This window comes from Aethalodelphis obliquidens, unplaced genomic scaffold (assembly GCF_003676395.1).
Source record: "Aethalodelphis obliquidens isolate GAN/ISIS:26980383/991018 unplaced genomic scaffold, ASM367639v1 scaffold39, whole genome shotgun sequence".
NCBI classification, from domain to species: Eukaryota; Metazoa; Chordata; class Mammalia; order Artiodactyla; family Delphinidae; genus Aethalodelphis; species Aethalodelphis obliquidens.
The window spans coordinates 2,456,684-2,480,637 of NW_020837983.1; the positions used below are offsets into that span (position 1 = coordinate 2,456,684).

The following is a 23,954-nucleotide window of genomic DNA, read 5'->3' on the forward strand; positions in this document are numbered from 1 at the left end:
AAATAAAGACTGTTACAAGAGATAAGGAAAGGGACTTCCTTGGTGGTGCAGTGGTTAGGAATCCACCTGCTAATGCAGGGAACACGTGTTCAATCCCTGGTCTGGGAAGATCTCACATGCCATGGAGCAACTAAGCCTGTGTGCCACAACTACTGAGTCTGTGCTCTAGAGCACGTGCCTACAGCCCATGCTCCACAACAAAAGAAGCCCCCGCACAGCAACGAAGAGTAACCCCCACTCGCCACAACTAGAGAAAGCCTGCGCACAGCAACAAAGACCAACTCAGACAAAAATTAAAATAAATAAAATAAAATAAATTTATTTAAAAAGGAGAGATATAAGGAATGACTCTACATAATGATCATGGGAATAATCCAAGAAGAAAGCATAACAGTTATAAATAATTATGCACCCAACATAGGAACACCTCAATACATAAGCAAATGCTAACAGCCATAAAAGGGGAAATCAACAGTAACACAATAATAGTGGGGGACTTTAACACCCAACTTACACCAATGGATAGATCATCCAGCTAGAAAATAAATAAGGAAACACAAGCTTTAAATGACACAGTAGACCAGATTGACTTAACTGATATTTGTAGGATATTCCACTGGAAGGAAAAAGAATACACTTTATTCTCAAGTGCACATGGAACATTCTCCACAATAGATCTCATTTTGGGTCACAAAACAAGACTTGGAAAATTTAAGAAAATTGAAATCATATCAAGCATCTTTTCCAACCACAAGGCTATGAGATTAGAAATAAATTACAGGGGAAAAATGTGAAAAACACAAACACATGAAAGCTAAACAGTGTGCTGCTAAATAACCAAGAGATCACTGAAGAAATCAAAGAAATAAAAAAACACCTAGAAACAAATGACAACAAAAACAAAACAATCCAAAGTCTATGGGATGCAGCAAAAGCAGTTCTAAGAGGGAAGTTCATAACAATTCAATCTCACCTCAAAAAACAAGAAAAATCTCAAATAAACAACCTAACTTTACACCTAACTCACCTACAAAAAGAAGAACAAAGAAATGCCAAAGTTAGTGTATGGAAATAAATCATAAAGATCAGAGCAGAAATAAATGAATTAGAAATGTAGAAAACAATAGGAAAGATCAATAAAACTAAAAGTTGGGGTTTCCCTGGTGGCACAGTGGTTGAGAGTCCACCTGCTGATGCAGGGGACACGGGTTCATGCCCCGGTTCAGGAAGATCCCACATGCCGTGGACCAGCTAGGCCCGTGAGCCATGACCGCTGAGGAAGTACAAAGGCTCATAAGAGACTACTACAAGCAACTATATGCCAAAAAAATGGACAGTCTGAAAGAAATGGACAAATTCTTAGAAAGGAACAACTTTCCAAGACTGAACCAGGAAGAATTAGAAAATATAAACAGAACAATCACAAGTAATGAAATTTATAGTGTATTTAAATTCTTGAAACAAACAAAAGTCCAGGACCAGTTGGCTTCACCAGCAAATTCTGACAAACATTTAAAGAACAGCTAACACCTCTCCTTCTCAAAATCTTCCAAAAAATTGCAGATGGAGGAATACTCTCAAACTCATTCTGTGAGGCCACCATCATCCTAATACCAAAACCTGACAAAGATATCACAAGAAAAGAAAATTATGGACCAATATCACTGATGAACATAGACATAAAATTATCAACAAAATACTAGCAAACAGAATCCAACAACACATTAAAAAGATCATACACCATAATCAAGTTTGATTTATCCCAGTTATGCAAGGATTCTTCAATATATGGAAATCAATCAATGTGCTACACCATATTAACAAATTAAAGAATAAAAACCATATGATCATCTCAATAGAGGCAAAAAAAGCTCTTGACAAAATTCAACACCCATTTATGATAAAAACTCTCCAGAAGTGGGCATAGAGGGAACCTACCTCAACATAATAAAGGCCAGTAATGACAAACCCACAGCCAACATCATTCTCAATGGTGAAAAACTGAAAGCATTTCCTCTAGATCAGGAACAAAACAAGGATGTCCATTCTCACCACTATTATTCAACATAGTATTGGAAGTCCTAGCCATGGCAATCAGAAAATAAAAAGAAGTAAAAGGAATCCAATTGGAAAAGAAGAATTAAAACTGTCACTGTTTGCAGATGACATGATACCATACATAGAAAACCCTAAAGATGCTACCAGAAAACTACTAGAATTAATCAATGAATTTGGTAAGGTTGCAGGTTGCAAAATTAATGCACAGAAATCTCTTGCATTCCTATACACTAACAACAACAAATCAGAAAGAGAAATTAAGGAAACAATCCCATTTACCACTGCAACAAAAAGAATAAAATACCTAGGAATAAACCTACCTTAGGAGGCAAAAGAACTGTACTCAGAAAACTATAAAACACTGATGAAAGAAACCAAAGATGACACAAACAGTTGGAAAGATATACAATGCTGCTGGATTGGAAGAATCAATATTGTGAAAATGACTATACTACCCAAAGCAATCTACAGATTCAGTGCAATCCCTATCAAATTACCAATGGCATTTTTCGCAGAATTAGAACAAAAAATTTTACCATTTTTATGGAAACACAAAAGACCCCGAATAGCCAAAGCCATCTTGAGAAAGAAGAATGCAGCTGGAGGAATCAGGACTCCCCAACTTCAAACAATAATATAAAGCTACAGAAATCAAGACAGTATGGTACTGGCACAAAAACAGAAATATAGATCAATGGTACAGGATAGAAAGCCCAGAGATAAACCCATGCACATGTGGTTACCTTATTTTTGATAAAGAGGCAAGAATATACAATGGAGATAAGACAGACTCTTTATTAAATGGTGCTGGGGAAACTGGACAACTACATGTAAAAGAATGAAAGTAGAACACTCCCTCACACCATACACAAAAATAAACACAAAATGGATTAAAGACCTAAATGTAAGACTGGATGCCATAAAACTCTTACAGGAAAACATAGGAAAAACACTTTGACATAAATCACAGCAAGATCTTCTATAATTCACCTTCTAAAGTAATGAAAATAAAAGTAAACAAATGGGGCCTAATGAAACTTAAAAGCATTTGCACAGCCTAGGAAATCATAAACAGGATGAAAAGACAACTCTCAGAATGGGAGAAAATATTTACAAATGAAGCAACTGACAAAGGATTAATCTCCAAAATATACAAGCAGCTCATGCAGCTCAATAACAAAAAAAACAAACAACCCAATACAAAAATGTGCAGAAGAGCTAAACAGACATTCTCCATAGAAGACATACAGAAAGGATGCTCAACATCACTAATCATTAGAGAAATGCAAATCAAAACTACAATGAGGTACCACCTCACACCAGTCAGAATGGCCTTCATCAAAAAATCTACAAACAATAAATGCTGGAGAAGGTGTGGAAAAAAGGGAACCCTCCTGCACTGTTGGTGGGAATGTAAATTTATACAGCCACTGTGGCGAACAGTAGGAAGGTTCCTTAAAATACTAAAAATAGAACTACCATATGACCCAGCAATACCACTACTGGGCATATACCCTGAGAAAAGCATAATTCAAAAAAAGTCACGTATCACAATGTTCATTGCAGCACTACTTACAATAGCCAGGACATGGAAGCAACCTAAGTGTCCATCGACAGATGAATGGATAAAGAAGATGTGGCACATATATACAATGGAATATTACTCAGCCATAAAAAGAAATGAAATTGAGTTATTTGTAGTGAGGAGGAGGGACCTAGAGTCTGTCATACAGAATGAAGTAAGTCACAAAGAGAAAATCAAATACTGTATGCAAACCAATATATATGGAATCTAAAAAAAAAAAATTTCTGATGAACCTAGGGGTAGGACAGGAATAAAGAAACAGATGTGGAGAATGGACTTGAGGACACAGGGAGAGGGAAGGGTAAGCTGGGACGAAGTGAAAGAATAACACTGACATATATACACTACTAAATGTAAAATAGATAGCTAGTGGGAAGCAGTTGTGTAACACAGGGAGATCATAAAAGGAAATGAAATTGGGTCATTTGTAGAGATGGACCTAGAGTCTAAATATCATATATTAACGCATATATGTGGAATCTAGAAAAATGGTACAGATGAAACTATTTGTAGGGCAGGAATAGAAATGCAGACATAGAAAATGGACGTGTGGACACAGTGGGGAAAGGGGAGCATGGGATGAATTGAGAGATTAGGTTTGACAAAAATACAATACCATGTGTAAAATAGATAGCTAATGGGAACCTGCTGTATAGCACAGGGAGCTCAGTTCAGTGCTCTCTGATGACCTAGATGGGTGGGATGATGGGAGAGGGAGGTCTAAGAGGAAGGAGATATATGTATACATATAGCTGATTCACTTCATTGTATAGCAGAAACTAACACAAATTGTAAAGCAATTATACTGCAATAAAATAAAAAACAGTGAACAGACAACTCACAGGAGAAACTTTTTGCAAATCATAAATCTGATAAGGGATTTGTATCTAGACTACATAAAGAGCTATAAAACTCAATAATAAAGAGTAAACCCAATTAAAAATAAGCAAAGGATCTGAATAGATAGCTCTCCGAAGAAGATATACAAATGTCTAAGATAGTGTAATTAACCAACATGGAAATAAAGATGAAAACCACAAGGAGATACCACCTCACAGCCACTAGGACGGCTATCATTACACACACACACGTAGACACACACAACAAACAGAGAGAAAATAATAAGTACCAGAGAGGATATAGAGAAATTGGAACACTTATGCATTGCTGATGGGAATGTAAAATGTTGCAGCCACTTTGGGAAACAGTCTGGTTGTTCCTTAAAAAGATTAAACATAAAGTTACTATATGATCCAGCAATTCCACTCCTATATATACACCCAAGATAAATTAAAATATATGTGCACACAAAAACTTGTACTCAAGTGTTCTTAGCAGCATTCTTCGTAATAGTGAAAAGGTGGAAACAACCCAAATGTCTATCAACTAATGAATGCAGTATACCTCTAAAATAGAACATTATTCATCAATAAAAATAAATTATTTATATATGCTACAACATGGTTGAACTTTGAAAACATTATACTAAGTTAAATAATCAGTGTTAAAGAACCACATATTGTACAATTCCATTTATATATAATGTACAGAATTAGAAAATCTATAGAAGCAGAAAATCAATCAGAGGTTGCCTACGGTTCTTAGGAGTATGGGAGGATTAAAGAGTGGTAGCTAAGGAGTCCAGGGTTTCTTTTTAGGCAATGAATATGTTCTAAAATTGATTGTGGTGATGGATGCACAACTGTGAATATACTGAAAGGTGCTGAATTTTACACTCAAAGAATGAATTGTATAGTATACTAATTATATTTCAATGAAGCTTTTAAAAGAAAATAGAACTAACTATGTTAAGGACACTGTTCTGAAATAAAATCTATTAGGCATTTTGAGATTTAGTTCCCAAATTCTATTTCTAATTCTCTTTGAAAACATGTTTTTAAATTTATATTGAGCTGAGTATTTCTTGCTTAATTTTGCAGTCTTCATAGCAAAACTACAGCACCACATATTTCCTCTGTTTGTGCAAATAACCAGCCTTTGCTTCAAATGAATGTTTCTATTAACACTATGCCTAATTATTGAAATTAAACATGTGCAATTATGAGCTTCTTCTCACTGCCTCTCAACCTATCTTTTCCTCCTGCTGGTTCACTCTTAGGGACCTTGGCTCACTGAAGCTTGCCAGGGACACTTATTTGTATGAACATGGCCTTAACTGGAAGTACTGTATCTAGTCTATCCTAAGAATTAAAATTTAAATACTTCTTTTCATCATCTTGATAAAAATCATATTTGTAATAAAACAAATAAGGAAAATTCCATTTAAAATAAAAAGCTCAGCTCCTGAAAGACTGCATTTTTAAGATAATCCTTTTTTATTTGATAAATATAAGCAAAATCCCAGAATCCCAAATCAACGTCCCAACACCAAAGTCATGGACTAAGGTGAGATTGTGTTTCCATGACAGAACATTTAAATTAAAAAAAAAGCTAGATAACTAATAATTTCAACTAACAAAATTGACACTTTCTGAAGTGTTGTGAGAGCATGTTTTCTCCTTTTTGTTTTCCTTTTTCTTTTTTTTTTTAAATCAAGGGTGGTATTATTATTATGATATTATTATTATTAACTATTATTATTATTATTTATTTATGGCTGTGTTGGGTCTTCGTTTCTGTGCGAGGGCTTTCTCTAGTTGTGGCAAGCGGGGGCCACTCTTCATTGCGGTGCGCGGGCCTCTCACTATCGCGGCCTCTCTTGTTGCGGAGCACAGGCTCCAGACGCTCAGGCTCAGTAATTGTAGCTCACGGCCCCAGTTGCTCCGCGGCATGTGGGATCCTCCCAGACCAGGGCGCGAACCCGCGTCCCCTGCATTGGCAGGCAGACTCCCAACCACTGCGCCACCAGGGAAGCCCCCTTGTTTTCCTTTTAATCGTTCAATGCATTAATCTACTTCCTTTTCAATACTTTATACTTCACACCATTTTTCAGTGTGCCACAAATCCCCAACCCTTACTCTCAAACATTGTATCAAGGCTATAATAATACTAGGGAGATTACCCATCATGACTAACTGGAAAATTGTTCTGATAGACACACTGCATAATCTTTGGAGGTTTCTACCAAGTAAAGCACACACCTCCCTTTGTAATAGGAAATATTGAGGTCAGTATATGGAAACCAGTACACGAGACAAAATATGATATTTTACATATTGAATTCTATAGGTATTCTACAATAAACATGTAAGAATTTAGTGAGATAATACATGTGAAGTGATACTATAAGTTACAAAGTATTAGACGAAGTTTAGGTAGTACTGGTAGTAGTAACAGTAATCATTTCTAAGAACATGTTCATTGTTACTTATTTGCAAAACTGCATGGTTTGAGAAACTCAAAACTAAAATGGCAATCTGTAAAGTTCCAGGGATAAAAATCAAATCAAATTTACTCATATTGACATTTTCCTAGAAAAGAAAATATATTGTATTTTTCAGCATAATTTGGTGTAAAAAGGTTCTGTTATTATTGAATCTATTGAGACCTAGGAGATCATCAATAAACAGTGCTAAGTAGGTTCAATCCCAAGGAAAACAGCCCAGCCTCTGCTAATGAGATTTCCATGCAATACCAGGCCAAATTTGATTTTATTTCATTCAGTGACTTCACAGCCTCTGAATAAGAGCTTCCTGTGAACTTCTGCAGTTTAATAACTGCAGAAGTTCTGCAGTTTAATAAAAGTTGATCAAAATGGGGTTTTTAAGTAAATGCTTCAAGCAAATTGAGAATGGATACCCTTTCTCTGTAATAATTGTTTTGTGGGAAAAGGTTTAGTATCTTAAGATTCAATTCTTTGGAGGAAGGAGAATCATTAATGGTAAGAACTAAGCCCCCCTGGATTTCAACTGATCCCTCTTTCTTCCCTATGAAATCATAGTTATGGATGATAGAGAATATTTTTTAAACTCCTTATTTTATAAAATAAAAGTAGAGCTGATTAGCAGCAATCTTGAGCCCCAAACTAAGAATTAGTTTCAAAATACTTTGAGGCCCATATACCCATATTTGTCTAGTATGTGCTAAAGAAAGAGTAGGTTGAGTAATTACCTGGCCAGAAATCTGTTCCTGTTTCTATTTTTTTAGCCAATTTTATAATTTGTTAAATGAAAATTTAAGTACTTATAATTTTTCTGAATTTTTTAATGAATCTCCAATGCTTTAGCTTTTAGAATTAATGGTTTCATTTTTATATTAAAGATCCTGAAAATGCTTGATCCACTACAGAGCTGTAAGAAAAACTTACAGCTAAAAGAATAGGCATGGGACCTGCACCTCTGGGAGGGAGCTGTGAAGGAGGAAAAGTTTCCACACACTAGGAAGCCCCTTCACTGGTGGAGACAGGCAGTGGGCAGGGTGAAACTTCAGAACCACAGAGGAGAAAGCAGCAACAGGGTTGCAAAGGGTAAAGCAGAGAGATTCCCACACAGAGGATCAGTGCAAACCAGCATTCACCAGCCTGAGACGCTTGTCTGCTCACCCACCAGGGTGGGTGGGGGCTGGGAGCTGAGACTTGGGCTTTGGAAGTCAGACCCCAGGGAGAAGACTGGGGTTGACTGTGTGAACACAGCCTGAAGGGGGTCAGTGCACCACAGCTAGCTGGGAGGGAGTCCAGGAAAAAGTCTGGACCTGCCTAAGAGGCAAGAGATCATTGTTTCAGGGTGCACAAGGAGAGGGGATTCCTTCCCTGTCTGCCCACAGAAGTCAGAGCGCCACCTAAATGAGCTCCAGAGATGGGCATGAGCCACAGCTATCAGCACAGACCTCAGAGATGGGCATGAAATGCTAATGCTGCTGCTGCAGACACCAAGAATCCTGTATGCAAACACAGGTCACTATCCATGCACCCACACACACACACACACACACCCCAGGAGCCTGCACAGAATTACACTGCCAGGGTCCTGTGATCCAGGGACAAGTTCCCTGGGAGAACACACGGTGCTCCTCAGCCTGTTGCAACATCATGTTGGCCTTTGCCACAGCAGGCTCACTCCATATTTCAATTATAACTACTATACCCCTCCCTCACCCTGGCATGAATGAGCAAGAGCCTCCTAATCAGCCCTGTTTTAACCCCATCCTGTCTGGGCAGAAACAGATGCCTGAGGGTGACCTACATGCAGAGGCGAGGCCAAAACCAAAGCTGAACCCCAGGAGCTGTGCGAACAAAGAAGAGAAAGGGAAATTTCTCCCAGCAGCCTCAGAAGCAGCGTATTAAAGCTCCACAATCAACTTGATGTACCCTGCATCTGTGGAATACCTGAATAGACAACAAATCATCCCAAAACAGAGGTGGTGGGCTTTACGAGCAACTGTACACTTGGGATTTGCTGTCTGTGACTGATTTTTTTCAGATTTTTATATTTCTCTTAGTATACTTTTTAGCGCTTGTTATCTTAGGTGGATTTGTTTATTCATTTTGTTGCTCTCTTTTTTTATTATTATTACTGGGTTTTCTTAATGTTTTTATTTTAATTTTTTTTCTTTCATTTTTCCCTTTTATTCTGAGCCATGTGGCTGACAGGGTCTTGGTGTTCCAGCCTGGTGTCAGGCCTGAGCCTCTGAGGTGGGAGAGCTGAGTTCAGAGCATTGAACCACCAGAGACCTCCTGGCCCAAAGTAATGTCAGTTAGTGAGAATTCTGCCAGACATCTTCATCTCAATGCTAAGATCTAGCTCCAATGGCCCACAAGCTCCAGTGTTGGACATCCCATGCCAAGCAACTAGCAAGACAGGAATACAACCCTACCCATTAGCAGAGAGGCTGCCTAAAATTATAACAAGTTCACAGACACCTCAAAACACACCACCGGACACAGTCATGCACACTAGAAAGAAAATATCCAGTTCCACCCACCAGAACACAGGCAGGAGCCCCTCCACCAGGAAGCCTACATAAACCACTGAATCAACCTCACCCACTGGGGGCAGAAACAAAAAACAACAGGAAACATGAACCAGCAGATTGTAAAAAGGAGACCCCAAACACAGCAAGTTAAACATGGTGACAAGACAGAAATATGCAGTAGATGAAGGAGCAAGGTAAAAACCCACCAGACTAAACAAATGAAGGTGAAATAAGCAGTCCACCAGAAAAAGAATTCAGAATAATGATAGTAAAGGTGACCAAAATCATAGAAATAGAATGGAGAAAATACAAAAATTGGTTTAACAAGGACCTAGAAAAGCAAAAGAGCAAACAAACAATGATGAACAACACAATAAATGAAATTAAAAATTCTCTAGAAGGAATCAATAGCAGAATAACTGAGGCAGAAGAACGGATAAGTGACCTGAAAGATAAAATAGTGGACACAACGACTGCAGATCAGAGTAAAGAAAAATGAATGAAAAGACTTGAGGACAGTCTCAGAGACTTCTGGGATAACATCAAACACACCAATATTCAAATTAAAGGGGTCCCAGAAGAAAAACAGAAAAAGAGAGGGTCTGAGAAAATATTTGAAGAGATTATAGTTGAAAACTTCCCTAACATGGGAAAGGAAATAGTAAATCAAGTCCAGGAAGCACAGACAGTCCTATACAGGATAAATACAAGGAGGAATATGCAAAGACACATATCAATCAAACAATCAAAAATAAATAACAAACAAAAAATATTAAAAGCAGCAAGGGAAAAGCAACAAATAACATAGAAGGGAATCCCCATAAGGTTAACAGCTGATCTTTCAGCAGAAACTCTGCAAGCCAGAATGGAGTTGCAGGACATATTTAAAGAGATGAAAGGGAAAAACCTACAACCAAGATTACTTTACCCAGCAAGGATCTCATTCAGATTCATGGAGAAATGAAAACCTTTACAGACAAGCAAAAGCTAAGAGAATTCAGCACCACCAAACCAGCTTTACAACAAATGCTAAAGGAATTTCTTTAGGCAGGAAACACAAGAGAAGGAAAAGCCCGCCAAAACAATGAAGAAAATTGTAATAGGAACATATATATCGATAATTACCTTAAATGTAAATGGATTAAATGCTCCAACGAAAAGACATTGACTGGCTGGATGGATACAAATACAAGACCTCTGTATAGGCTGTCTACAAGAGACCAATTTCAGACCTAGGGACACATACAGATTGAAAGTGAGGAGATGGAGAAAGATATTCCATGAATATGGAAATCAAAAGAAAGCTGGAGTAGCAATACTCATATCAGATAAAATAGACTTTAAAATAAAGACTATTACAAGAGACAAAGACACGCACTATTTCATGATCAAGGGATCAATCCAAGAAGAAAATATAACAATTGTAAATATTCATGCACCCAATATAGGAACACCTCAATACATAAGGAAAATACTAACAGCCATAAAAGGGGAAATTGACAGGAACACAATAATAGTAGGGAACTTTAACACTCCACTTTCACCAATAGAAAGATCATCCTAAATGAAAATAAATAAGGAAACACAAGCTTTAAATGACACATTAAACAACATGGACTTAATTGATATTTATAGGACATTTCATCTAAAAACAACAGAATGCACTTTCTTCTCAAGTGCTCATGGAACATTCTCCAGGACAGATCATACCTTGGGTCACAAATCAAGCCTTGGGAAATTTAAGAAAATTGAAATCATATCAAGCATTTTTTCCAACCACAATGCTATGAGACTAGATATCAATTGCAGGAAAAAAAAACTGTAAAATATACAAACACATGGAGGCTAATCAGTACACTACTAAATAACCAAGAGAGCACTAAGAAATCAAAGAGGAAATCAAAAAATACCTAGCAACAAATGACAATGAAAACACGATGACCCAAAACCTATTTGATGCATCAAAAGCAATTCTAAGAGGGAAGTTTATAGCAATACAATCCTACCTCAAGAAACAAGAAAAATCTCAAATAAACAACCTAATCTTACACCTAAAGCAACTAGAGAAAGAAGAACAAAAAAACCCCCAAAGTTAGCAGAAGGAAAGATATCATAAAGATCAGATCAGAAATAAGTGAAAGAAAAATGAAGGAAACAATAGTAAATATCAATAAAACTAAAAGCTAGTTCTTTGAGAAGATAAACAAAATTGATAAACCATTACCCAGACTCACCAAGAAAAAAAGGGAGAAGACTGAAATGAACAGAATTAAAAATGAAAACCGAGAAGTAACAACTGACACTGCAGAAATACAATGAATCATGAGAAATTACTACAAGCAACTATATGCCAATAAATTGGACAACCTGTAAAAAATAGACAAATTCTTAGAAAAGCACAACCTTCTTAGACTGAACCAGGAAGAAATAGAAAATATAAGCAGAGGGACCACAAGCACTGAAGTTGAAACTGTGATTAAAAATCTTCCAGCAAACAAAAGCTCAGGACCACATGGCTTCACAGGCGAATTCTATCAAACATTTAGAGAAGAGCTAACACCTATCCTTTGCAAACTCTTCCAAAATATAGCAGAGGGAGGAACACTCCAAAACTCATTCTACAAGGCCACCATCCCCCTGATACAAAGCCAGACAAAGAGGTCACAAAAAAAGAAAACTATAGGCCAATATCACTGATGAACATAGATGCAAAAATCCTCAACAAAATACTAGCAAACAGAATCCAACAGCACATTAAAAGGATAAAACACCATGATAAAGTGGGGTTTAACCCAGGAATGCAAGGATTCTTTGATATATGCAAATCAATCAATGTGTTACACCATATTAACAAATTGAAGAATAAAAACAATGTGATAATGTCAATAGATGCAGAAAAGGCTTTTAACAAAATTCAACACTGATTTATGATAAAAACTCTCCAGAATGTAGTCATAGAGGGAACTTTCCTCAACATAATAAAGGCCATATATGACCAACCCACAGCCAACGTCATCCTCAATGGTGAAAAACTGAAACCATTTCCTCTAAGATCAGGAACAAGACAAGGTTGCCCACACTCACCACTATTATGCAACATAGTTTGGGAAGTTTAGCCACAACAATCAGAGAAGAAAAATAAATAAAAGGAATCCAAATAGAAAAAGAAGAAGTAAAACTGTCAGTGTTTGCAGATGACATGATACTATACATAGAGAATCCTAAAGATGCTACCAGAAAACTACTAGAGCTAATCAATGAATCTGGTAAAGTAGCAGGATACAAAATTAATGCACAGAAATCTCTTACATTCCAATACACTAATGATGAAAACTCTGTAAGAGAACTTAAGGAAACACTCCCATTTACCATTGCAATAAAAAGAATAAAACACCTAGGAATAAACCTACCTAAGGAGACAAAAGACCTGTATGCAGAAAAGTATAAGACACTGTTGAAAGAAATCAAAGATGATACTAATAGATGGAGAGATATACCATGTTCTTGGATAGCATGAATCAACACTGTGAAAATGACTATACTACCCAAAGCAATTTACAGATTCATTGTAATCACTATCAAATTATCAATGGCATTTTCACAGAAGTAGAACAAAAAATGTCACAATTTGTATGGAAACACAAAAGACCCTGAAAAGTCAAAGCAATCTTGAGAAAGGAAATTGGAGCTGGAAGAATCAGGCTCCCTAACTTCAGACTATACTATAAAGCTGCAGTATTCAAGACAGTATGCTACTGGCACAAAAATAGAAGTAGAGTGAATGGAACAGGATAGAAAGCCCATAGATAAACCCACACGTATATGGTTACCTTATCTTTGATAAAGAAGAAAGAATATACAATGGAGATAAGACAGGCACTTTATTAAATGGTGCTGGGGAAACTGGACAGCTACATGTAAAGGAATGAAATTAGAACACTCCCAAACACAGTATACAAAAATAAACACAAAATGGATTAAAGACCTACTTGTAAGGCCAGACACTATAAAACTCTTAGAGGAAAACATAGGCAGAACACTCTATGACATACATCACAGCAAGATCCCCTTTTTTTTTTTTTTTGCAGTACGCAGGCCTCTCAGTGTTGTGGCCTCTCCCATTGCGGAGCACAGGCTCCAGACGTGCAGCCTCAGCGGCCATGGCTCACGGGACCAGCTGCTCCATGGCATGTGGGATCCTCCCGGACTGGCGCATGAACTCACGTCCCCTGCATCGGCAGGCAGACTCTCAACCACTGCACCACCAGGGAAGCCACACCAAGATCCCTTTTGATCCACCTCCTAGAGGAATGGAAATAAAAACAAAAATAAACAAATGGAACCTAATGAAACTTAAAAGCTTTTGCACAGCAAAGGAAACCATAAATAAGACCAAAAGACAACCCTCAGAATGTGAGAAAATATTTGCAAATGAAGCAACTGACAAAGGATTAATCTCCAAAATACACAAGCAGTTCATACAGCTCAATAACAAGAAAACAAACAACCCAATACAAAAATGGACAGAAGACCTAAACAGACATTTCTCCAAAGAAGATATACAGATTGCCAACAAACACATGAAAGGATGCTCAACATCACTACTCATTAGAGAAATGCAAATCAGAACTACAGTGAAGTATCACCTCAGACCAGTCAGAATGGCCATAATCAAAAAATCTACAAACAGTAAATGCTGGAGAGGGTGTGGAGACAAGGGAATACTCTTGCACTGTTGCTGGGAATGTAAATTGATATAGCCGCTATGGAGAACAGTATGGAGGTTCCTTAAAAAACTAATAATAGAACTACATATAACCCAGCAATACCATTACTGGGCATATACCCTGAGAGAACCATAATTCAAAAAGAGACATGTAACACAATGTTCATTGCAGCACTATTTACAATAGCCAGGACATGGAAGCAACCTAAGTGTCCATCGACAGATGAATGGATAAAGAAGATGTGGCACATATATACAATGGAATATTACTCAGCCATAAAAAGAAATGAAATTGAGTTATTTGTAGTGAGGTGGATGGACCTAGAGTCTCTGATACAGAGTGAAGTAAGTCACAAAGAGAAAAACAAATACCGTATGCTAACATATATGTATGGAATCTAAAAAAAAAAGGATTCTTATGAACCTAGGGGCAGGGCAGGAATAAAGATGTAGATGTCGAGAATGGACTTGAGGACACAGGGAGGGAGAAGGGTAAGCTGGGACGAAGTGAGAGAGTAGCATTGACATATATATACTACCAAATGTAAAATAGATAGCTAGTGGGAAGCAGCTGCATAGCACAGGGAGATCAGCTCGGTGCTTTGTGACCACTTAGTTGGATGGGATAAGGAGGTTGGGAGGGAGGCTCAAACGGGAGGGCATATAGGGATATATGTATACGTATAGCTGATTCACTTTTTTATACAGCAGAAACTAACACAACATTGTAAAACAATTATACTCCAATAAAGATGTTTTAAAAAAAAATCTTTCTCTTATTTCTACAATACAATAATGTCATATTTTATAGAATTTAAGACTCCATAAACTGTAAGAAACACAAATGTTTTATACAGAATAAAATGGAAGACCAATGCCAATTAAACTATGGCACAAAGCTTCTTGTCACTTAATATTGTGTTCTATATTTTAAAAAAGAGATTTTTGTGACTTACTTGGACATAGATATTTATCACCATATTCCTACATAGAAAGCAAAATATAAGCAAAATAAATTCATTATTGCTTTGGTAAATGTCATTTGACAGGCAGTCCTTTAACACATATATCAGGAGAAAACATAAGGTAGCTTCTACTTTTGGGGATCTTCCTTTCTAAGATTCCATAAAGCATGTGGTCATTGCCTTATAAGAAAGTGTGAAACTGGCTATTCCTCTGGCGATGGATATTACTTCACTGTATCACATTTATGCTTCATTACTCTGTTTCTGTGTCTTTCTATTAAATAAATTTCTATTTCAATGCCAAATGATAATGTAATATTTTAATATTTGTATAGCATTTAAACTCAACACATGTAGCCGACTCAATTGAAATAACAATAAGACTAGCGGTAACCAATTTACACATAAGCAGACAACAACTACTACATCATGATTGTCCTCTTACCATCAGTTGTAAGGCACATACTGGTTTTTTAAAATGCTGAAATGTGAAAACATGTGACTCTTAGAATTGAAGAATCCAATGACAGTCCCCTATATCTGTATCATGGTGGCTATTAGAATGAACTTGGTAGCCAGATAGACATGAGTACTGACTCAGTCATTTAACTGCTGTGTGATTGATACTGGGCAAGTTACTTAACCTCTGTAAGCCTTAGGTCATTTAAAAATAAGTATTATAGTAGTATCTACTGTACAGAATGATTATAGGGATGTAACAATGTAATTTCTAGACAAACTGCTCATTAAATATTAGATATTATGATTTTTATTAGAAGCATTATCTGTTTAGGTCTTCACAACCACCTGTGAGGTAGTAGAAAGACAATATTATCCCCATTTGCCGCTGAGGAGAACAAGGATCAAAGATATTTTGATCTGCGCAAGATCATAAAGTCAGTAAGTGACTGGCCCCTTCCATATATATTCTCCCTAGATTGAAACTGATAAATATACATATATTTCCCATTCTTATTTTAAAAAGATTGAATTAACTTAAAGAAAATAAAAATGATCTGAGAATTGTGAATATTTTTTGTTCTCCAGCAGCCCACTCCTCTTTATTCTAAAAACAATACCCCTTCCCAACTTTCAATCCATGTGCTTTGAATCCAACCTCAATTCCTGGGTCCAGGGATGGAACATAAGGCCCAAGTTCAGCTAATCAGAACTTCGAATTCCCCTGGCTACAAAGATTGATCCAAGAATAGGCACTTAACTCTAGCCAAGTTAGTCAGAATAAATCAGAGCTAATCTCAGGACTTTTACTTGAATAACCAGAAAGAGATATTTCAACAGAAAGGACATTTCCCCCTTCGGTTTGGCTTTGACTTGAGGAGATGTGAGGCTGGCGCAGCTGCTACCATCTTGTGACCACACTGATCCTGAAAATGGAGCCAAAACATGGCCAATCTGGGCAACAGATAGAAACCAGCTACTAAATCCAATAAGTGGGTTTCTGAATCCAGCCATGCTTGAATTTACCCTATTTTTTACTTCTCTGTTATTTGAGACAACAAATTCCCTTTCTCTGCACAAATTATAGCTTTCATCTCCTGAGCAAGGGACTCGAGGTGGGCAGTATAAGCCTAAAAGAGCTATGTGTTTAACAAGCACCAAGACTGCCATATCCAATACATAATTATCTTTCTTCTGAAAAAAGCAAAATTGGCCAAATGGTAATGATTAAACACAACTGATCTGCAGTGTACACAATTCCCAGAACATGAAACAAATATTTACTGTGTCAATTTCCATATCACTGGCCAAGCATCCTAAGGGCTTTCTATATTAATTTATAGTAGGCAACACTATGGAAAGAGTTGGTTTAGATAAATTTAAATATCTTATGGTGTCAGTGACACACACATAGAATTGTTTATTTCACTATACCTAAGTCCACTCTGCTTGGTATCATCATGCATTTGGAAATGGTTGACACTATGCAATTAAATTTTCTGTGTTTTAATCCTCTAAAATCTGACTAGTTAGAAACGTAAATGTAATTAACACAACTAGCTGGTTACAATAATTTATTCAGACTTATAAAATTTAAATATGGTACAGAGTAAAATCTAGGCTCTTCAAAACAGCACTAGCACTAATATTTGAATATAAAAAGGGAAAAGAGGAAAATGGCAAATTTAAAACCTTGTTTACTAGGTAAGTAGTTAAGTTTCTTTGCTAAAATGTAAAGTAATATTTATTGAGAAATTTAGTGTATCTAAGGTTCTTCCAGGAGAAATTAACAACTGCTGGGACATTTGTAAACTTACAGAGATATCTATATATTCCCCGCATCCTAGGATTCCCCTCTTATTTCCACCAGTAAGGGAACTATAGTACTATTTTGATTTTCTCATTCTTTCAACATGCTGACTTAAGGTGTTGCTTTAACATAATGTTTTTAAACCATCTACTCCTACTACTAATCCACATGTTTTGTAAAAATGTTTGTACACAGAATGGGATTCCAAAGAGAAACAGATTATAACTTAACACCACACATGGAGTTTAGTTGGATTTTATATATAATTCTATACAGTATAAATAATAAATCTTCAAAAGCACATGTGTTCAATAAGTATCAATATTAGCATACACATACACTTCAATTTCAAATGTTATTCCTCTTTCTCTTTCATTACAGGTCAAAAATCCAGAGGGAGGTGGGAAGGAGGAGGTGGGGAACCCCCCTCAATTTATCACCTCAATAAATGACCCACACATACATTTTCCTTGAAACAGTAATTACTACTATCTTCCCTTGATGTGGCAGGTGAAGGTTTAAACTAAAGAAGTCTTGTAGTTTGCCATGACTGAAATGAAGGTCCGCTGTCCTCCTTCAGCCCTCATGAAGTTTTCTGCTTCTCTTTCCTATTCTACCCTTGCTGTGAGGTGTGGTGTCCTGTCGGTTACCCACGAACATTCAACTTCATAGGATGAAATAAGAAATGAGTTAACGTAGTAGCTGTGATCTGATCTTTATTTCACTAGATGAGTTTTTCAAACTTTTGAAAACTCAGTAAGAGTATATTTCCCATCACAACTCAGGACACACCAATATTTATGTTTATACATGTGTATGTCTGACTGAAGCAAGAATTTCAACCAGTGTTGACCCTTACTATGTGTAGTGCACTCTGATACCCTTTTTTTTTATTTTATTCTAATCTTTGTATTTCTTTCAAATGCTATTTAAGAACCACTAAGTTGATTCCATGATCCTTCAAGTCTTGACCTAAAGGGTTGGAAAACACTGTCTCAAGAGATGAAAGCAGCTTAAGCTAGAAAGAGCTTGAGTCTTGAAATAGGTTTAAAATCTGACTTTGCTATTGACGGCCACGTGACCTTTGGCAAGATCCTTAGCTCATATGCTCAGTTTCCTCAACCACAGAATGGAAGTAATATTCCTACTTTGCAGGATGATTGTGAGGATCATTGAGCTGACATGTGAAAATCCAAGCCCATTCTCTGATATATGGTAGAATGAAAATAAATATTAGTTCATGGATCATCCCTTAAATCTCAAAAAGTCTAACAGGGAGCAAGTTCTCTGTAGAAACACTGCTTTTCAAACCCTTTTAAACCTTCTCCATCTCCTTCCTTCTCAGTCTTTTTCACAAACTCATAGACAAAACACTTGTTTAAATTCTCTAGTCTGTTAGGGGCCAAGTGAGCCACGGCCACGGCCACGGCCACATCGGCAAACACCGGAAGCAACCAGAAGTCCAGGGTAATGCTGGTGGCATGCGTTGCCACAGGATCACCTGCTACCAGGCTACCTTGAGAAAGTTGGTATGAGGCATTACCACTTAAAGAGGAACCAGAACTTCTGCCCAAATGTCAACCTTGATAAATTATGGACCTTGGTCAGTGAGCAGACTTGGGTAAATGCTGCGAAGAACAAGACTGGAGCTGCTCCTATCATTTATATGGTGCTATTGGGCTACTACAAAGTTCTGGGGAAGGGGAAGCTCCCAAAGCAGCCTGTCATTGTGAAGGCCAAATTCTTCAGCAGAAGAGCTGAGGAGAAGATTAAGGATGTGGGTGGGGCTTGTGTCCTGGTAGCTTGAAGCTACATGGTGGAAGATTCATTAAATGTTAACAAGTGCTTTTCAAAAAATATAAATCAATAAATTCACTAGTCTAAAGAATAAGAAATTACTAAATAAGGAACGTTTAATATCTCAAACTTTTCCACCAATTTCTGTGCAGACCTAATAAACAATTCTTCGGAATATTGCATCAAAACCAGTATAAACTTCAAAATTCTTGGAGTGATCCTTGTCCATTATGATCTGGCTCTGTTTTCATCTGCAACATTATATCAAATTATTGTTACTTCCCTCAGCTTCCAAAGAATACCTGATTCAGTCCCGTTAGTTCCTGCCTTGTCATGTTCTGTTACACCTTTGTATTTTGTAAATGTTTCCTTTGTGCTGGTCTCATCATCTCATCCCAGCTTTCTGTTTTGACACTGAACTGCCTATGTAATCTTGGGCAAATTACTAATTCAGTATTTCTAAACATAATTTCCTCTTCTGTAATATAAGAATAATAATATTTACCACATGAAGATTCTTGAAAGGATATAATGACATCAGGGTTGTAAATTGCCTGACATATAATAAGCACTCAATGAATGATGATTGTTAATATTTTTATTATGTTTATCAGTCAAAGCTGAGTTAAAGTAGCATCTATTCTAACAAATATTTGCTGACACTCTTGTTCTAGATTACATGCCTTACTTCTGGACTCTCTTCACACTCTGTGCAAATGTCTTATTGCATCATGTTCTAAGTGTTTGTTTTCTTGCTGCCTCCTCTACAAGACTAGAAAAACTCTTAAAGGACAAGGACATGTCCTTTACCTTCAAATCTAGAGCATCTAGTAGGGTGCCTGGAATATTATAAGGCTTTTAATATGTTTGTTTGCTTAACTTGTTTTATGGATGACTAAAATACAAAAGTACATAATTACCACCTCTACCATACCTTTTAGAACTGGAGAACTATAAGAAAAGAGCGGGTAGTCACTGGAAGAAATACTACTCAAAATAAAAATGCTGTTCTGTAATTTTAAAGAAAAAGTAATGCTAAGGAATTATTTCTTCATTTTTAGCTTCCTTGGATTGCTTTAGAAGCCTGAAAAGTAAGACTTCCTTTTTACAGTGACTCCAGTAGTTATTTTCATTCATTTAACAACAGTTTATTGTGTAACAGCAGGGTACACTACTCTATGTGTTGGGGATATAGCAATGAAAAAAATAAAAGTCCACACCGTAGAGGAATTTACATCCCAATGGAAAAAAGAGCCAAATAACTTAAATAAATATATTATATAAAGTATAATATATAATAGGTAGTAATAGATGCTATAGAAAAAATAAAGCACAATAAGGAAATGGATGGGATTTCCTGTTTTAGGAAACCTAAATCTGTTATGAGACAATATTTCAGGAAAAACCTGAATGAAGCAAAGAAATAAACAATGTGTTTAGGTCTCTGTAACACTTCTACACTTAATTCTAAAATTTTCCAGGATTGAAGTTGATAATAAACTAAGAAAGCAACTTTGTCACCCTAAGCAGTTGAAGGGGAGACCACCTCAGATGCTTAAAGTGGCATAACGAGCAGACATTTCAACTCAAGCACTAATTGAATTTCAGCCATGACCTTGCAGGAACACACCGAACTCTATTTAAAATTGCTATGGCAGTGACTCCGTGACTTAAAAGAAGTGTTCATGTGACCTGCAACCCTTTTATGTCACCAACTTCTTTTATCTGTTCAAAAAAGCCTGAACACTGACCCATATCTGCTAGGTTACTTGACTTAGTATTTCATTTATTTGGTCACTAAAATTAGTAAGAGTTCACTCCATCTAACTTTAAATAACTTAAACTTGACCAACTCCTGCATCTTTTTCAATACTGCCTATATCATAAGCCTGTATGGCTTCAATGTTAGTAAAATGATATCATAGACTAACATTTCTCACTCCTTCGACCAATTGGTTACAACATCCAAGGTTTTTCTATTGACATAAATTTGTTTTTGAAAACAAATCTCAAGCTCATATTAACATAGTCATTTCAAAGTATCTAAATTAACTCTCTTGCTTTTTAAAATGTCTATACTGAAACACCATAAGCTGTAAAAACAGTATAATTTCTCTAAGGGATATTTCTAGCCATGTTCAAGTTATATAAACATACTTGCAGTACTATAGGAAATCGAACTTGAATAAGAGAAAGGGACTCTCTAACTTCTTTCTGACAATAGTTGAAATAAACCTGTGTTACCCAGATAGTTAAGTAGCATTGCATACAACTTAGTAAATAAGGAGGGGGAAAAAACTACACTGGTTGAATTTATGGCTTATTTTGCATATTAGTGAAAATGTCTGACATATGGGTAAAACAATAATACCCCACCTGCAATGGATACTGCAACTTACATTTCTAAAATTTTGGGGAAGCATGTCTATCAGTACTATAACAGACTTTATAATAGACTCACATCTTAAAATAGATGTAATTTATTAGTTATTACTGTAGCTAAAAGTTGGATGTATATTAGTTATTTCATAGAACTTTAGAAATACATGCAAACTCATTTAATTTAACATGCAACAATATTGACTGCAAATATCTCAAATGTATATATGTTCAACCAGAGAGACCCAAAACTCCATGTGCACATAGATGACATAAAATTATTCAGTTAAATTATTTAAAGAAGTTCTCTTCATTATTCACCAGTCATCTTTCTACTATCTTTTCATCTTCCAAAACCAACAAATCATTTAAGGATATATTTATGTGTTAATGGATTGGGGGGGTGGGCAGGGAGTGATGGTGATCTAAATTATAAAAATAATTGCCCTAATTCTTCAATTGGATATGTATGTGCAACACAGCTTCATTCGAGCTGAAAATTTGTCTAATATTTAAATAATATGCAAGGTCAGTATCATTTTTCTACTATATTTAGTGATTTGTAAGGCTGTTCTAATTGTTAATTGACTCTCCTGTGATGTAGTAATAACCAGATCACTATTTCCCAAACTTGTCTTGTCAGAAGAATCACTAGACCACAGTCCAGACCTACTAATTCAGGCTTTCCAGAAGTGAGGTCTGAATTTCTAACAAGAAACTGAGAGGCTGCTTCTTACCTTTAGGCAAATCTGGGAAAAGCTGAACTAAGTAATTGATGAATTGTAAATAAAGGCTGAGAATCATCATCTTTTACATGTGCAAATAACTTCTTATAGGTCTTTCCTCTGACTCAAAGCCAGGATCAAGAGTAAATATTATGGTTACCAGGTGGGAGAGGGAGGGAGGGATAAACTGTGGGATTGGGGTTGACATACACACAGTATTATATATAAAATAGGTAACTAATAAGGACCTACTATAACCTATAACTAATAACTACTCAGTACTCTGTAATGATCCATATGGGAAAAGAATCTAGAAAAGAGTGGATATATGTATATGTATAACTGATTATCTTTGCTGTCCAGCAGAAAGTAACACAACGTTGTAAATCAGCTATACTCCAATAAAAAGTTATTATAAAAAGAGTAAATGTGATAACAAAATGGATTCAAGACTTGAATGTAAGAACTAAGACAATAAAACTAGAAGAAAACATAGGCAGTACACTCTTCGACATCAGTCTTAGAAGTATCTTTCTAGATATGTCTCCTCAGGTGAGGGAAACAAAAACAAAAATAAACAAATGGGATTACATCAAACTAAAAAACTGTGCAGCAAAGGAAACAATCAATAATACGAAAAGACAACCTATCAAATGGGAGAAGATATTTGCAAATTATATATCTGATAAGGGGTTAACATCCAAAATATATAAAGAACTTATACTATTCAACAACAAACCTAATTTTTTTTTTTTTTTTTTGCGGTATGCTGTCCTCTCACTGTTGTGGCCTCTCCTGTTGCAGAGCACAGGCTCTGGACGCGCAGGCTCAGCGGCCATGGCTCAGGGGCCTAGCCGCTCCGTGGCATGTGGGATCTTCCTGGACCAGGGCACGAACCCGTGTCCCCTGCATCGGCAGGCGGACTCTCAACCACTGCACCACCAGGGAAGCCCCAACAAACCTAATTTAAAAATGGACAAAGGAGTTGATATTTTTCCAAAGTAGATGTACATATTGTACATGAAAAGATGTTCAACATCACCAGTTATAAAACCACGATGAGATATCACCTCACACCTGTCAGAATGGCTGTTATCAAAAAGACAAGGAATAACAAGTGTTGGCAAGGATGTGGATAAAAGGGAAGCCTCACAGTATGTTGGTGGGAATGTAAATTGGTGCAGCCCCTGTGGAAGACAGTACGGACATTCTTCATAAAATTAAGAATAGAATTACTATATGATCCAACTATCACACTTCTTGGTATTTATCCAAAGAATACAAAACCTAATCTGCACCCCGTGTTCATTGCACCCACATGTTCATTGCAGCATTATTTACAATAGCCAAGAAATGGAAACAACCCTAAGTGCTCATCAACAGATAAGTGGATAAAGAAGATGTGGTGGAGTACTACTCAGCCATAAAGAAGAATGAAATTTTGCCATTTGCAGCAACATGGATGAACTTGGAGGGTATTATGCAAACTGAAATAACTCAGAAGGAGAAAAACAAATACCATATTATTTCACTCATATGTGGAATATAAAAAAAAATAAACAAACAAAAACAAAATAAA

The 23,954-nt window shown here is 36.5% G+C and overlaps 1 pseudogene; it reads left to right on the forward strand.

Moving 5' to 3' along the window:
- The first annotated feature begins 9,667 nt into the window (after positions 1-9,667).
- Positions 9,668-19,302, forward strand: LOC113633255 (60S ribosomal protein L27a pseudogene; annotated as a pseudogene).
- Positions 19,303-23,954: the final 4,652 nt, after the last annotated feature.